This window comes from Hyperolius riggenbachi, chromosome 3 (genome assembly GCF_040937935.1).
Source record: "Hyperolius riggenbachi isolate aHypRig1 chromosome 3, aHypRig1.pri, whole genome shotgun sequence".
Taxonomy (NCBI): domain Eukaryota; kingdom Metazoa; phylum Chordata; class Amphibia; order Anura; family Hyperoliidae; genus Hyperolius; species Hyperolius riggenbachi.
In genome coordinates, this window is record NC_090648.1 from 71,864,819 (window position 1) to 71,879,897 (window position 15,079).

Genomic DNA, 15,079 nt, shown 5'->3' on the forward strand with positions numbered 1-15,079 from the left:
CGAGCACTGCTCAGTCATCATGCACCTTGAAGATAATCCTTTCTCTGTTGGTAAACACCTTAATCAGTCTCCGAAGAGACTGTCAAAAATTGCCGATGCTGACTATATTTCAAGTCATCATGGCGGGGTATTGGGAAAAGTTTTCAATTAGCAATAATCACGCCTCGGTTGAACCTCATTGGCTATGATACTGCCACTGTGCAAAGTTAGCCAAGCTAATGCCAGCAAATATCCCCTCTTTCTTGGATAAAGGAATCACCTTAAGGAGAGACAAACGCAGTTTACAGTGTTCCGCTGAGGATCATGGGATGCCATATGCTAATTAGACAGCCACTAAACAAGCATTGTTAATAAGCGGCTAAAGAGTCTTAGCATTTGAAAAGGTGGCAAAGAGGGCAAAACAAAGCCTGCCAGGGATGCCAGCATAGTGTTTTGTGGAGCAGGCTGCCAAGTGGGCCAGTCCCGCACTTGTAAAATACATGAAAAATACAATTTGAAAAATGGAGTAATGAGTCTACGTCACTGCCATGTGTGCTGATAATTGGGCCTGTGATTATTGTGCCTGGAAGTACTGGTAAGCTGCGCTGGCTAGAGGTGCTTGGGAGTTGGCCAAAGTCTTGGTGGTTGCAGGTTACTGGAGGAGAGAGATGGTACGTGAGCTGTTAATTTTCTGATGCTCATGGTAAGCATGAAGCTCCTTCCATTGCTGCTTTGAGGGTAGATGTGCAGGCTGGAGAAGGGATCCGGCGAATTACTCTAATGCTGGGAATACACGACGACATTTTTCAGTCGATTACTATCCGATCTTATTTCCGATCGACTTTCCGATTCTTATCTTTTCTGATCAATTTCCATTCATTTCTATGAGAAATCGATGAGAAAAAGGATCGATAATAAGATCGGACATGTTGGAAATTATCTATGGAACCATCTATCTGCTGAAAAAACTTATGGTGTATTCCCAGCATAATGTTGACGGTTTGATGCCTCTTTTATGCATGGAATAATCCATGTTTAATATCACAGCAGAAAAAGTTGAAGAGAAATAGATTCAAGACGCAGGGAGGCTGTGAGAGTTCGGGGGATGCACAGAAAGCGGCTGATGTTTCGGTTATGGCTTACTGCAAGCAAAGCACGCAAGAGGCAGCAGTTGCAGAGGGAACTCAGGTAGCGGAAGTGATGGCCAATGAGCATGGGGTAAAGGAAAGGCATCGCCTGAACAGGGACTTGAAACCTGGACCCTCAGATTAAAAGTCTGATGCTCTACCGACTGAGCTATCCAGGCCCTGGAAGGTGAGCTTCACCAGCAGCTCAAAAGTCAGTTATTCCAAGCAGGATGGACGGAAGGTCTAGTACATGCCCTGAGCTGGCTATAGCCTGCGACCTCTACATTTTCTAGGTCAGATCTCTGAAAGAATAAAACTGTACTTGATTTGGAAGGTGGCATTAGAAAGGTAGCCATAAATCAGCGAAGGCATGGAAAGCGGCCGACATCGGTGTTTTGGCCTGGTGCAAGCGGAGCACGCAAGAGGCTGCAGTTGAGGAAGATAGGGAGAGGACACGAAGCATAACGAAAGGCAGAGAGCATCGCCTGAACAGGGACTTGAACCCTGGACCCTCAGATTAAAAGTCTGATGCTCTACCGACTGAGCTATCCAGGCTCTGAAAAGGTGCGATCTCCAGCAGCTCAAAGTTTAGCTACAGTATTTCCAGGCTGGGCGCAAGTTAAGGTCTAGTGCAAGTCATGAGCAGTCTATAGCACCTAGATAGCCGGGAAACAGCAGAATGCGCTGTTGTTTCCTTCAACCATCAGGTTCTTCACCTTGGCTGATTGTTGACACTTTTAAAACAATGGTACACCAGCCAGAAGAAGCTATAGGCCGGCGAAACCTAAATGTCAGCGGTGCTCTGTTTCTGAGCACCCCAACAACGCTTGCAGAAAGAGCTAGCGAGAGGCCACGGGATCGTATCTAGCGCAAATAAATGGAGCTTGTGACCTCCAAATTTTTCAGGCCAGACCTCTGAGAAACAACACTGTTCTCTCTCTTAGGAATGTGGCATTAGAAAAGTAGCAACCTGCAGGTGAAAAGTGGACTTTTGTCATTTTAGTCATCCTGCTGGTGTTTATAAATTTGCCAGAGAGTAAGACACTGGACCTCACCCTCATGAAAGAACGCTGACAAGTGAGCATTTTGTGGCCAAGACTGATTTGGAGATAAGAGGTGCTACGAAATGTTGTTATTGTGCCAGCCACGGTACTACCACACGAGCACTGCTCAGTCATCATGCACCTTGAAGATAATCCTTTCTCTGTTGGTAAACACCTTAGTCAGTCTCCGAAGAGACTGTCAAAAATTGCCGATGCTGACTATATTTCAAGTCATCATGGCGGGGTATTGGGAAAAGTTTTCAATTAGCAATAATCACGCCTCGGTTGAACCTCATTGGCTATGATACTGCCACTGCGCAAAGTTAGCCAAGCTAATGCCAGCAAATATCCCCTCTTTCTTGGATAAAGGAATCACCTTAAGGAGAGACAAACGCAGTTTACAGTGTTCCGCTGAGGATCATGGGATGCCATATGCTAATTAGACAGCCACTAAACAAGCATTGTTAATAAGCGGCTAAAGAGTCTTAGCATTTGAAAAGGCGGCAAAGAGGGCAAAACAAAGCCTGCCAGGAATGCCAGCATAGTGTTTAGTGGAGCCAGCATAGTGTTTAGTGGAGCAGGCTGCCAAGTGGGCCAGTCCCGCACTTGTAAAATACATGAAAAATACAATTTGAAAAATGGAGTAATGAGTCTACGTCACTGCCATGTGTGCTGATAATTGGGCCTGTGATTATTGTGCCTGGAAGTACTGTTAAGCTGCGCTGGCTAGAGGTGCTTGGGAGTTGGCCAAAGTCTTGGTGGTTGCAGGTTACTGGAGGAGAGAGATGGTACGTGAGCTGTTAATTTTCTGATGCTCATGGTAAGCATGAAGCTCCTTCCATTGCTGCTTTGAGGGTAGATGTGCAGGCTGGAGAAGGGATCCGGCGAATTACTCTAATGCTGGGAATACACGACGACATTTTTCAGTCGATTACTATCCGATCTTATTTCCGATCGACTTTCCGATTCTTATCTTTTCTGATCAATTTCCATTCATTTCTATGAGAAATCGATGAGAAAAAGGATCGATAATAAGATCGGACATGTTGGAAATTATCTATGGAACCATCTATCTGCTGAAAAAACTTATGGTGTATTCCCAGCATAATGTTGACGGTTTGATGCCTCTTTTATGCATGGAATAATCCATGTTTAATATCACAGCAGAAAAAGTTGAAGAGAAATAGATTCAAGACGCAGGGAGGCTGTGAGAGTTCGGGGGACGCACAGAAAGCGGCTGATGTTTCGGTTATGGCTTACTGCAAGCAAAGCACGCAAGAGGCAGCAGTTGCAGAGGGAACTCAGGTAGCGGAAGTGATGGCCAATGAGCATGGGGTAAAGGAAAGGCATTGCCTGAACAGGGACTTGAACCCTGGACCCTCAGATTAAAAGTCTGATGCTGTACTGACTGAGCTATCCAGGCCCTGGAAGGTGAGCTTCACCAGCAGCTCAAAAGTCAGTTATTCCAAGCAGGATGGACGGAAGGTCTAGTACATGCCCTGAGCTGGCTATAGCCTGCGACCTCTACATTTTCTAGGTCAGATCTCTGAAAGAATAAAACTGTACTTGATTTGGAAGGTGGCATTAGAAAGGTAGCCACCAATCAGCGAAGGCATGGAAAGCGGCCGACATCGGTGTTTTGGCCTGGTGCAAGCAGAGCACGCAAGAGGCTGCAGTTGAGGAAGATAGGGAGAGGACACGAAGCATAACAAAAGGCAGAGAACATCGCCTGAACAGGGACTTGAACCCTGGACCCTCAGATTAAAAGTCTGATGCTCTACCGACTGAGCTATCCAGGCTCTGAAAAGGTGCGATCACCAGCAGCTCAAAGTTTAGCTACAGTATTTCCAGGCTGGGCGCAAGTTAAGGTCTAGGGCAAGTCATGAGCAGTCTATAGCACCTAGATAGCCGGGAAACAGCAGAATGCGCTGTTGTTTCCTTCAACCATCAGGTTCTTCACCTTAGCTGATTGTTGACACTTTTAAAACAATGGTACACCAGCCAGAAGAAGCTATAGGCCGGCGAAACCTAAATGTCAGCGGTGCTCTGTTTCTGAGCACCCCAACAACGCTTGCAGAAAGAGCTAGCGAGAGGCCACGGGATCGTATCTAGCGCAAATAAATGGAGCTTGTGACCTCCAAATTTTTCAGGCCAGACCTCTGAGAAACAACACTGTTCTCTCTCTTAGGAATGTGGCATTAGAAAAGTAGCAACCTGCAGATGAAAAGTGGACTTTTGTCATTTTAGTCATCCTGCTGGTGTTTATAAATTTGCCAGAGAGTAAGACACTGGACCTCACCCTCATGAAAGAACGCTGACAAGTGAGCATTTTGTGGCCAAGACTGATTTGGAGATAAGAGGTGCTACGAAATGTTGTTATTGTGCCAGCCACGGTACTACCACACGAGCACTGCTCAGTCATCATGCACCTTGAAGATAATCCTTTCTCTGTTGGTAAACACCTTAGTCAGTCTCCGAAGAGACTGTCAAAAATTGCGGATGCTGACTATATTTCAAGTCATCATGGCGGAGTATTGGGAAAAGTTTTCAATTAACAATAATCACGCCTCGGTTGAACCTCATTGGCTATGATACTGCCACTGCACAAAGTTAGCCAAGATAATGCCAGCAAATATCCCCTCTTTCTTGGATAAAGGAATCACCTTAAGGAGAGACAAACGCAGTTTACAGTGTTCCGCTGAGGATCATGGGATGCCATATGCTAATTAGACAGCCACTAAACAAGCATTGTTAATAAGCGGCTAAAGAGTCTTAGCATTTGAAAAGGCGGCAAAGAGGGCAAAACAAAGCCTGCCAGGAATGCCAGCATAGTGTTTAGTGGAGCCAGCATAGTGTTTAGTGGAGCAGGCTGCCAAGTGGGCCAGTCCCGCACTTGTAAAATACATGAAAAATACAATTTGAAAAATGGAGTAATGAGTCTACGTCACTGCCATGTGTGCTGATAATTGGGCCTGTGATTATTGTGCCTGGAAGTACTGTTAAGCTGCGCTGGCTAGAGGTGCTTGGGAGTTGGCCAAAGTCTTGGTGGTTGCAGGTTACTGGAGGAGAGAGATGGTACGTGAGCTGTTAATTTTCTGATGCTCATGGTAAGCATGAAGCTCCTTCCATTGCTGCTTTGAGGGTAGATGTGCAGGCTGGAGAAGGGATCCGGCGAATTACTCTAATGCTGGGAATACACGACGACATTTTTCAGTCGATTACTATCCGATCTTATTTCCGATCGACTTTCCGATTCTTATCTTTTCTGATCAATTTCCATTCATTTCTATGAGAAATCGATGAGAAAAAGGATCGATAATAAGATCGGACATGTTGGAAATTATCTATGGAACCATCTATCTGCTGAAAAAACTTATGGTGTATTCCCAGCATAATGTTGACGGTTTGATGCCTCTTTTATGCATGGAATAATCCATGTTTAATATCACAGCAGAAAAAGTTGAAGAGAAATAGATTCAAGACGCAGGGAGGCTGTGAGAGTTCGGGGGACGCACAGAAAGCGGCTGATGTTTCGGTTATGGCTTACTGCAAGCAAAGCACGCAAGAGGCAGCAGTTGCAGAGGGAACTCAGGTAGCGGAAGTGATGGCCAATGAGCATGGGGTAAAGGAAAGGCATTGCCTGAACAGGGACTTGAACCCTGGACCCTCAGATTAAAAGTCTGATGCTGTACTGACTGAGCTATCCAGGCCCTGGAAGGTGAGCTTCACCAGCAGCTCAAAAGTCAGTTATTCCAAGCAGGATGGACGGAAGGTCTAGTACATGCCCTGAGCTGGCTATAGCCTGCGACCTCTACATTTTCTAGGTCAGATCTCTGAAAGAATAAAACTGTACTTGATTTGGAAGGTGGCATTAGAAAGGTAGCCACCAATCAGCGAAGGCATGGAAAGCGGCCGACATCGGTGTTTTGGCCTGGTGCAAGCAGAGCACGCAAGAGGCTGCAGTTGAGGAAGATAGGGAGAGGACACGAAGCATAACAAAAGGCAGAGAACATCGCCTGAACAGGGACTTGAACCCTGGACCCTCAGATTAAAAGTCTGATGCTCTACCGACTGAGCTATCCAGGCTCTGAAAAGGTGCGATCACCAGCAGCTCAAAGTTTAGCTACAGTATTTCCAGGCTGGGCGCAAGTTAAGGTCTAGGGCAAGTCATGAGCAGTCTATAGCACCTAGATAGCCGGGAAACAGCAGAATGCGCTGTTGTTTCCTTCAACCATCAGGTTCTTCACCTTAGCTGATTGTTGACACTTTTAAAACAATGGTACACCAGCCAGAAGAAGCTATAGGCCGGCGAAACCTAAATGTCAGCGGTGCTCTGTTTCTGAGCACCCCAACAACGCTTGCAGAAAGAGCTAGCGAGAGGCCACGGGATCGTATCTAGCGCAAATAAATGGAGCTTGTGACCTCCAAATTTTTCAGGCCAGACCTCTGAGAAACAACACTGTTCTCTCTCTTAGGAATGTGGCATTAGAAAAGTAGCAACCTGCAGATGAAAAGTGGACTTTTGTCATTTTAGTCATCCTGCTGGTGTTTATAAATTTGCCAGAGAGTAAGACACTGGACCTCACCCTCATGAAAGAACGCTGACAAGTGAGCATTTTGTGGCCAAGACTGATTTGGAGATAAGAGGTGCTACGAAATGTTGTTATTGTGCCAGCCACGGTACTACCACACGAGCACTGCTCAGTCATCATGCACCTTGAAGATAATCCTTTCTCTGTTGGTAAACACCTTAGTCAGTCTCCGAAGAGACTGTCAAAAATTGCGGATGCTGACTATATTTCAAGTCATCATGGCGGAGTATTGGGAAAAGTTTTCAATTAACAATAATCACGCCTCGGTTGAACCTCATTGGCTATGATACTGCCACTGCACAAAGTTAGCCAAGATAATGCCAGCAAATATCCCCTCTTTCTTGGATAAAGGAATCACCTTAAGGAGAGACAAACGCAGTTTACAGTGTTCCGCTGAGGATCATGGGATGCCATATGCTAATTAGACAGCCACTAAACAAGCATTGTTAATAAGCGGCTAAAGAGTCTTAGCATTTGAAAAGGCGGCAAAGAGGGCAAAACAAAGCCTGCCAGGGATGCCAGCATAGTGTTTTGTGGAGCAGGCTGCCAAGTGGGCCAGTCCCGCACTTGTAAAATACATGAAAAATACAATTTGAAAAATGGAGTAATGAGTCTACGTCACTGCCATGTGTGCTGATAATTGGGCCTGTGATTATTGTGCCTGGAAGTACTGGTAAGCTGCGCTGGCTAGAGGTGCTTGGGAGTTGGCCAAAGTCTTGGTGGTTGCAGGTTACTGGAGGAGAGAGATGGTACGTGAGCTGTTAATTTTCTGATGCTCATGGTAAGCATGAAGCTCCTTCCATTGCTGCTTTGAGGGTAGATGTGCAGGCTGGAGAAGGGATCCGGCGAATTACTCTAATGCTGGGAATACACGACGACATTTTTCAGTCGATTACTATCCGATCTTATTTCCGATCGACTTTCCGATTCTTATCTTTTCTGATCAATTTCCATTCATTTCTATGAGAAATCGATGAGAAAAAGGATCGATAATAAGATCGGACATGTTGGAAATTATCTATGGAACCATCTATCTGCTGAAAAAACTTATGGTGTATTCCCAGCATAATGTTGACGGTTTGATGCCTCTTTTATGCATGGAATAATCCATGTTTAATATCACAGCAGAAAAAGTTGAAGAGAAATAGATTCAAGACGCAGGGAGGCTGTGAGAGTTCGGGGGATGCACAGAAAGCGGCTGATGTTTCGGTTATGGCTTACTGCAAGCAAAGCACGCAAGAGGCAGCAGTTGCAGAGGGAACTCAGGTAGCGGAAGTGATGGCCAATGAGCATGGGGTAAAGGAAAGGCATCGCCTGAACAGGAACTTGAACCCTGGACCCTCAGATTAAAAGTCTGATGCTCTACCGACTGAGCTATCCAGGCCCTGGAAGGTGAGCTTCACCAGCAGCTCAAAAGTCAGTTATTCCAAGCAGGATGGACGGAAGGTCTAGTACATGCCCTGAGCTGGCTATAGCCTGCGACCTCTACATTTTCTAGGTCAGATCTCTGAAAGAATAAAACTGTACTTGATTTGGAAGGTGGCATTAGAAAGGTAGCCACCAATCAGCGAAGGCATGGAAAGCGGCCGACATCGGTGTTGTGGCCTGGTGCAAGCAGAGCACGCAAGAGGCTGCAGTTGAGGAAGATAGTGAGAGGACACGAAGCATAACGAAAGGCAGAGAGCATCACCTGAACAGGGACTTGAACCCTGGACCCTCAGATTAGAAGTCTGATGCTCTACCGACTGAGCTATCCAGGCTCTGAAAAGGTGCGATCTCCAGCAGCTCAAAGTTTAGCTACAGTATTTCCAGGCTGGGCGCAAGTTAAGGTCTAGTGCAAGTCATGAGCAGTCTATAGCACCTAGATAGCCGGGAAACAGCAGAATGCGCTGTTGTTTCCTTCAACCATCAGGTTCTTCACCTTGGCTGATTGTTGACACTTTTAAAACAATGGTACACCAGCCAGAAGAAGCTATAGGCCGGCGAAACCTAAATGTCAGCGGTGCTCTGTTTCTGAGCACCCCAACAACGCTTGCAGAAAGAGCTAGCGAGAGGCCACGGGATCGTATCTAGCGCAAATAAATGGAGCTTGTGACCTCCAAATTTTTCAGGCCAGACCTCTGAGAAACAACACTGTTCTCTCTCTTAGGAATGTGGCATTAGAAAAGTAGCAACCTGCAGATGAAAAGTGGACTTTTGTCATTTTAGTCATCCTGCTGGTGTTTATAAATTTGCCAGAGAGTAAGACACTGGACCTCACCCTCATGAAAGAACGCTGACAAGTGAGCATTTTGTGGCCAAGACTGATTTGGAGATAAGAGGTGCTACGAAATGTTGTTATTGTGCCAGCCACGGTACTACCACACGAGCACTGCTCAGTCATCATGCACCTTGAAGATAATCCTTTCTCTGTTGGTAAACACCTTAGTCAGTCTCCGAAGAGACTGTCAAAAATTGCCGATGCTGACTATATTTCAAGTCATCATGGCAGGGTATTGGGAAAAGTTTTCAATTAGCAATAATCACGGCTCGGTTGAACCTCATTGGCTATGATACTGCCACTGCGCAAAGTTAGCCAAGCTAATGCCAGCAAATATCCCCTCTTTCTTGGATAAAGGAATCACCTTAAGGAGAGACAAACGCAGTTTACAGTGTTCCGCTGAGGATCATGGGATGCCATATGCTAATTAGACAGCCACTAAACAAGCATTGTTAATAAGCGGCTAAAGAGTCTTAGCATTTGAAAAGGCGGCAAAGAGGGCAAAACAAAGCCTGCCAGGGATGCCAGCATAGTGTTTTGTGGAGCAGGCTGCCAAGTGGGCCAGTCCCGCACTTGTAAAATACATGAAAAATACAATTTGAAAAATGGAGTAATGAGTCTACGTCACTGCCATGTGTGCTGATAATTGGGCCTGTGATTATTGTGCCTGGAAGTACTGGTAAGCTGCGCTGGCTAGAGGTGCTTGGGAGTTGGCCAAAGTCTTGGTGGTTGCAGGTTACTGGAGGAGAGAGATGGTACGTGAGCTGTTAATTTTCTGATGCTCATGGTAAGCATGAAGCTCCTTCCATTGCTGCTTTGAGGGTAGATGTGCAGGCTGGAGAAGGGATCCGGCGAATTACTCTAATGCTGGGAATACACGACGACATTTTTCAGTTGATTACTATCCGATCTTATTTCCGATCGACTTTCCGATTCTTATCTTTTCTGATCAATTTCCATTCATTTCTATGAGAAATGGATGAGAAAAAGGATCGATAATAAGATCGGACATGTTGGAAATTATCTATGGAACCATCTATCTGCTGAAAAAACTTATGGTGTATTCCCAGCATAATGTTGACGGTTTGATGCCTCTTTTATGCATGGAATAATCCATGTTTAATATCACAGCAGAAAAAGTTGAAGAGAAATAGATTCAAGACGCAGGGAGGCTGTGAGAGTTCGGGGGATGCACAGAAAGCGGCTGATGTTTCGGTTATGGCTTACTGCAAGCAAAGCACGCAAGAGGCAGCAGTTGCAGAGGGAACTCAGGTAGCGGAAGTGATGGCCAATGAGCATGGGGTAAAGAAAAGGCATCGCCTGAACAGGGACTTGAACCCTGGACCCTCAGATTAAAAGTCTGATGCTCTACCGACTGAGCTATCCAGGCCCTAGAAGGTGAGCTTCACCAGCAGCTCAAAAGTCAGTTATTCCAAGCAGGATGGACGGAAGGTCTAGTACATGCCCTGAGCTGGCTATAGCCTGCGACCTCTACATTTTCTAGGTCAGATCTCTGAAAGAATAAAACTGTACTTGATTTGGAAGGTGGCATTAGAAAGGTAGCCACCAATCAGCGAAGGCATGGAAAGCGGCCGACATCGGTGCTTTGGCCTGGTGCAAGCAGAGCACGCAAGAGGCTGCAGTTGAGGAAGATAGTGAGAGGACACGAAGCATAACGAAAGGCAGAGAGCATCACCTGAACAGGGACTTGAACCCTGGACCCTCAGATTAAAAGTCTGATGCTCTACCGACTGAGCTATCCAGGCTCTGAAAAGGTGCGATCTCCAGCAGCTCAAAGTTTAGCTACAGTATTTCCAGGCTGGGCGCAAGTTAAGGTCTAGTGCAAGTCATGAGCAGTCTATAGCACCTAGATAGCCGGGAAACAGCAGAATGCGCTGTTGTTTCCTTCAACCATCAGGTTCTTCACCTTGGCTGATTGTTGACACTTTTAAAACAATGGTACACCAGCCAGAAGAAGCTATAGGCCGGCGAAACCTAAATGTCAGCGGTGCTCTGTTTCTGAGCACCCCAACAACGCTTGCAGAAAGAGCTAGCGAGAGGCCACGGGATCGTATCTAGCGCAAATAAATGGAGCTTGTGACCTCCAAATTTTTCAGGCCAGACCTCTGAGAAACAACACTGTTCTCTCTCTTAGGAATGTGGCATTAGAAAAGTAGCAACCTGCAGATGAAAAGTGGACTTTTGTCATTTTAGTCATCCTGCTGGTGTTTATAAATTTGCCAGAGAGTAAGACACTGGACCTCACCCTCATGAAAGAACGCTGACAAGTGAGCATTTTGTGGCCAAGACTGATTTGGAGATAAGAGGTGCTACGAAATGTTGTTATTGTGCCAGCCACAGTACTACCACACGAGCACTGCTCAGTCATCATGCACCTTGAAGATAATCCTTTCTCTGTTGGTAAACACCTTAGTCAGTCTCCGAAGAGACTGTCAAAAATTGCCGATGCTGACTATATTTCAAGTCATCATGGCAGGGTATTGGGAAAAGTTTTCAATTAGCAATAATCACACCTCGGTTGAACCTCATTGGCTATGACACTGCCACTGCGCAAAGTTAGCCAAGCTAATGCCAGCAAATATCCCCTCTTTCTTGGATAAAGGAATCACCTTAAGGAGAGACAAACGCAGTTTACAGTGTTCCGCTGAGGATCATGGGATGCCATATGCTAATTAGACAGCCACTAAACAAGCATTGTTAATAAGCGGCTAAAGAGTCTTAGCATTTGAAAAGGCGGCAAAGAGGGCAAAACAAAGCCTGCCAGGGATTCCAGCATAGTGTTTTGTGGAGCAGGCTGCCAAGTGGGCCAGTCCCGCACTTGTAAAATACATGAAAAATACAATTTGAAAAATGGAGTAATGAGTCTACGTCACTGCCATGTGTGCTGATAATTGGGCCTGTGATTATTGTGCCTGGAAGTACTGGTAAGCTGCGCTGGCTAGAGGTGCTTGGGAGTTGGCCAAAGTCTTGGTGGTTGCAGGTTACTGGAGGAGAGAGATGGTACGTGAGCTGTTAATTTTCTGATGCTCATGGTAAGCATGAAGCTCCTTCCATTGCTGCTTTGAGGGTAGATGTGCAGGCTGGAGAAGGGATCCGGCGAATTACTCTAATGCTGGGAATACACGACGACATTTTTCAGTCGATTACTATCCGATCTTATTTCCAATCGACTTTCCGATTCTTATCTTTTCTGATCAATTTCCATTCATTTCTATGAGAAATCGATGAGAAAAAGGATCGATAATAAGATCGGACATGTTGGAAATTATCTATGGAACCATCTATCTGCTGAAAAAACTTATGGTGTATTCCCAGCATAATGTTGACGGTTTGATGCCTCTTTTATGCATGGAATAATCCATGTTTAATATCACAGCAGAAAAAGTTGAAGAGAAATAGATTCAAGACGCAGGGAGGCTGTGAGAGTTCGGGGGATGCACAGAAAGCGGCTGATGTTTCGGTTATGGCTTACTGCAAGCAAAGCACGCAAGAGGCAGCAGTTGCAGAGGGAACTCAGGTAGCGGAAGTGATGGCCAATGAGCATGGGGTAAAGGAAAGGCATCGCCTGAACAGGAACTTGAACCCTGGACCCTCAGATTAAAAGTCTGATGCTCTACCGACTGAGCTATCCAGGCCCTGGAAGGTGAGCTTCACCAGCAGCTCAAAAGTCAGTTATTCCAAGCAGGATGGACGGAAGGTCTAGTACATGCCCTGAGCTGGCTATAGCCTGCGACCTCTACATTTTCTAGGTCAGATCTCTGAAAGAATAAAACTGTACTTGATTTGGAAGGTGGCATTAGAAAGGTAGCCATAAATCAGCGAAGGCATGGAAAGCGGCCGACATCGGTGTTTTGGCCTGGTGCAAGCGGAGCACGCAAGAGGCTGCAGTTGAGGAAGATAGGGAGAGGACACGAAGCATAACGAAAGGCAGAGAGCATCGCCTGAACAGGGACTTGAACCCTGGACCCTCAGATTAAAAGTCTGATGCTCTACCGACTGAGCTATCCAGGCTCTGAAAAGGTGCGATCTCCAGCAGCTCAAAGTTTAGCTACAGTATTTCCAGGCTGGGCGCAAGTTAAGGTCTAGTGCAAGTCATGAGCAGTCTATAGCACCTAGATAGCCGGGAAACAGCAGAATGCGCTGTTGTTTCCTTCAACCATCAGGTTCTTCACCTTGGCTGATTGTTGACACTTTTAAAACAATGGTACACCAGCCAGAAGAAGCTATAGGCCGGCGAAACCTAAATGTCAGCGGTGCTCTGTTTCTGAGCACCCCAACAACGCTTGCAGAAAGAGCTAGCGAGAGGCCACGGGATCGTATCTAGCGCAAATAAATGGAGCTTGTGACCTCCAAATTTTTCAGGCCAGACCTCTGAGAAACAACACTGTTCTCTCTCTTAGGAATGTGGCATTAGAAAAGTAGCAACCTGCAGATGAAAAGTGGACTTTTGTCATTTTAGTCATCCTGCTGGTGTTTATAAATTTGCCAGAGAGTAAGACACTGGACCTCACCCTCATGAAAGAACGCTGACAAGTGAGCATTTTGTGGCCAAGACTGATTTGGAGATAAGAGGTGCTACGAAATGTTGTTATTGTGCCAGCCACGGTACTACCACACGAGCACTGCTCAGTCATCATGCACCTTGAAGATAATCCTTTCTCTGTTGGTAAACACCTTAGTCAGTCTCCGAAGAGACTGTCAAAAATTGCCGATGCTGACTATATTTCAAGTCATCATGGCGGGGTATTGGGAAAAGTTTTCAATTAGCAATAATCACGCCTCGGTTGAACCTCATTGGCTATGATACTGCCACTGCGCAAAGTTAGCCAAGATAATGCCAGCAAATATCCCCTCTTTCTTGGATAAAGGAATCACCTTAAGGAGAGACAAACGCAGTTTACAGTGTTCCGCTGAGGATCATGGGATGCCATATGCTAATTAGACAGCCACTAAACAAGCATTGTTAATAAGCGGCTAAAGAGTCTTAGCATTTGAAAAGGCGGCAAAGAGGGCAAAACAAAGCCTGCCAGGGATGCCAGCATAGTGTTTTGTGGAGCAGGCTGCCAAGTGGGCCAGTCCCGCACTTGTAAAATACATGAAAAATACAATTTGAAAAATGGAGTAATGAGTCTACGTCATTGCCATGTGTGCTGATAATTGGGCCTGTGATTATTGTGCCTGGAAGTACTGGTAAGCTGCGCTGGCTAGAGGTGCTTGGGAGTTGGCCAAAGTCTTGGTGGTTGCAGGTTACTGGAGGAGAGAGATGGTACGTGAGCTGTTAATTTTCTGATGCTCATGGTAAGCATGAAGCTCCTTCCATTGCTGCTTTGAGGGTAGATGTGCAGTCTGGAGAAGGGATCCGGCGAATTACTCTAATGCTGGGAATACACGATGACATTTTTCAGTTGATTACTATCCGATCTTATTTCCGATCGACTTTCCGATTCTTATCTTTTCTGATCAATTTCCATTCATTTCTATGAGAAATGGATGAGAAAAAGGATCGATAATAAGATCGGACATGTTGGAAATTATCTATGGAACCATCTATCTGCTGAAAAAACTTATGGTGTATTCCCAGCATAATGTTGACGGTTTGATGCCTCTTTTATGCATGGAATAATCCATGTTTAATATCACAGCAGAAAAAGTTGAAGAGAAATAGATTCAAGACGCAGGGAGGCTGTGAGAGTTCGGGGGATGCACAGAAAGCGGCTGATGTTTCGGTTATGGCTTACTGCAAGCAAAGCACGCAAGAGGCAGCAGTTGCAGAGGGAACTCAGGTAGCGGAAGTGATGGCCAATGAGCATGGGGTAAAGGAAAGGCATCGCCTGAACAGGGACTTGAACCCTGGACCCTCAGATTAAAAGTCTGATGCTCTACCGACTGAGCTATCCAGGCCCTGGAAGGTGAGCTTCACCAGCAGCTCAAAAGTCAGTTATTCCAAGCAGGATGGACGGAAGGTCTAGTACATGCCCTGAGCTGGCTATAGCCTGCGACCTCTACATTTTCTAGGTCAGATCTCTGAAAGAATAAAACTGTACTTGATTTGGAAGG

The 15,079-nt window shown here is 45.8% G+C and overlaps 20 non-coding genes across 20 annotated transcripts; all 20 read right to left on the reverse strand.

Annotated features, from left to right (window-relative positions):
• Positions 1-67: 67 nt before the first annotated feature.
• On the reverse strand, positions 68-208 carry LOC137564709 (U4 spliceosomal RNA). The gene has a single exon (XR_011030791.1). It is a non-coding gene; the product is annotated as a U4 spliceosomal RNA (small nuclear RNA).
• Positions 209-1,212: 1,004 nt separating this feature from the next.
• Positions 1,213-1,285, reverse strand: TRNAK-UUU (transfer RNA lysine (anticodon UUU)). Its single transcript has one exon. It is a non-coding gene; the product is annotated as a tRNA-Lys (tRNA).
• A 303-nt stretch (positions 1,286-1,588) lies between these two features.
• TRNAK-UUU (transfer RNA lysine (anticodon UUU)) lies at positions 1,589-1,661 on the reverse strand. Its single transcript has one exon. It is a non-coding gene; the product is annotated as a tRNA-Lys (tRNA).
• Positions 1,662-2,333: 672 nt separating this feature from the next.
• Positions 2,334-2,474, reverse strand: LOC137564548 (U4 spliceosomal RNA). Its single transcript, XR_011030650.1, has one exon. It is a non-coding gene; the product is annotated as a U4 spliceosomal RNA (small nuclear RNA).
• Positions 2,475-3,499: 1,025 nt separating this feature from the next.
• On the reverse strand, positions 3,500-3,572 carry TRNAK-UUU (transfer RNA lysine (anticodon UUU)). Its single transcript has one exon. It is a non-coding gene; the product is annotated as a tRNA-Lys (tRNA).
• Positions 3,573-3,875: 303 nt separating this feature from the next.
• On the reverse strand, positions 3,876-3,948 carry TRNAK-UUU (transfer RNA lysine (anticodon UUU)). Its single transcript has one exon. It is a non-coding gene; the product is annotated as a tRNA-Lys (tRNA).
• A 672-nt stretch (positions 3,949-4,620) lies between these two features.
• Positions 4,621-4,761, reverse strand: LOC137564821 (U4 spliceosomal RNA). Its single transcript, XR_011030891.1, has one exon. It is a non-coding gene; the product is annotated as a U4 spliceosomal RNA (small nuclear RNA).
• Positions 4,762-5,786: 1,025 nt separating this feature from the next.
• Positions 5,787-5,859, reverse strand: TRNAK-UUU (transfer RNA lysine (anticodon UUU)). Its single transcript has one exon. It is a non-coding gene; the product is annotated as a tRNA-Lys (tRNA).
• A 303-nt stretch (positions 5,860-6,162) lies between these two features.
• TRNAK-UUU (transfer RNA lysine (anticodon UUU)) lies at positions 6,163-6,235 on the reverse strand. The gene has a single exon. It is a non-coding gene; the product is annotated as a tRNA-Lys (tRNA).
• Positions 6,236-6,907: 672 nt separating this feature from the next.
• On the reverse strand, positions 6,908-7,048 carry LOC137564822 (U4 spliceosomal RNA). The gene has a single exon (XR_011030892.1). It is a non-coding gene; the product is annotated as a U4 spliceosomal RNA (small nuclear RNA).
• A 1,004-nt stretch (positions 7,049-8,052) lies between these two features.
• Positions 8,053-8,125, reverse strand: TRNAK-UUU (transfer RNA lysine (anticodon UUU)). The gene has a single exon. It is a non-coding gene; the product is annotated as a tRNA-Lys (tRNA).
• Positions 8,126-8,428: 303 nt separating this feature from the next.
• On the reverse strand, positions 8,429-8,501 carry TRNAR-UCU (transfer RNA arginine (anticodon UCU)). The gene has a single exon. It is a non-coding gene; the product is annotated as a tRNA-Arg (tRNA).
• A 672-nt stretch (positions 8,502-9,173) lies between these two features.
• Positions 9,174-9,314, reverse strand: LOC137564814 (U4 spliceosomal RNA). The gene has a single exon (XR_011030885.1). It is a non-coding gene; the product is annotated as a U4 spliceosomal RNA (small nuclear RNA).
• Positions 9,315-10,318: 1,004 nt separating this feature from the next.
• Positions 10,319-10,391, reverse strand: TRNAK-UUU (transfer RNA lysine (anticodon UUU)). The gene has a single exon. It is a non-coding gene; the product is annotated as a tRNA-Lys (tRNA).
• Positions 10,392-10,694: 303 nt separating this feature from the next.
• TRNAK-UUU (transfer RNA lysine (anticodon UUU)) lies at positions 10,695-10,767 on the reverse strand. Its single transcript has one exon. It is a non-coding gene; the product is annotated as a tRNA-Lys (tRNA).
• A 672-nt stretch (positions 10,768-11,439) lies between these two features.
• Positions 11,440-11,580, reverse strand: LOC137564791 (U4 spliceosomal RNA). Its single transcript, XR_011030863.1, has one exon. It is a non-coding gene; the product is annotated as a U4 spliceosomal RNA (small nuclear RNA).
• A 1,004-nt stretch (positions 11,581-12,584) lies between these two features.
• TRNAK-UUU (transfer RNA lysine (anticodon UUU)) lies at positions 12,585-12,657 on the reverse strand. Its single transcript has one exon. It is a non-coding gene; the product is annotated as a tRNA-Lys (tRNA).
• A 303-nt stretch (positions 12,658-12,960) lies between these two features.
• TRNAK-UUU (transfer RNA lysine (anticodon UUU)) lies at positions 12,961-13,033 on the reverse strand. The gene has a single exon. It is a non-coding gene; the product is annotated as a tRNA-Lys (tRNA).
• Positions 13,034-13,705: 672 nt separating this feature from the next.
• LOC137564549 (U4 spliceosomal RNA) lies at positions 13,706-13,846 on the reverse strand. Its single transcript, XR_011030651.1, has one exon. It is a non-coding gene; the product is annotated as a U4 spliceosomal RNA (small nuclear RNA).
• Positions 13,847-14,850: 1,004 nt separating this feature from the next.
• On the reverse strand, positions 14,851-14,923 carry TRNAK-UUU (transfer RNA lysine (anticodon UUU)). The gene has a single exon. It is a non-coding gene; the product is annotated as a tRNA-Lys (tRNA).
• Positions 14,924-15,079: the final 156 nt, after the last annotated feature.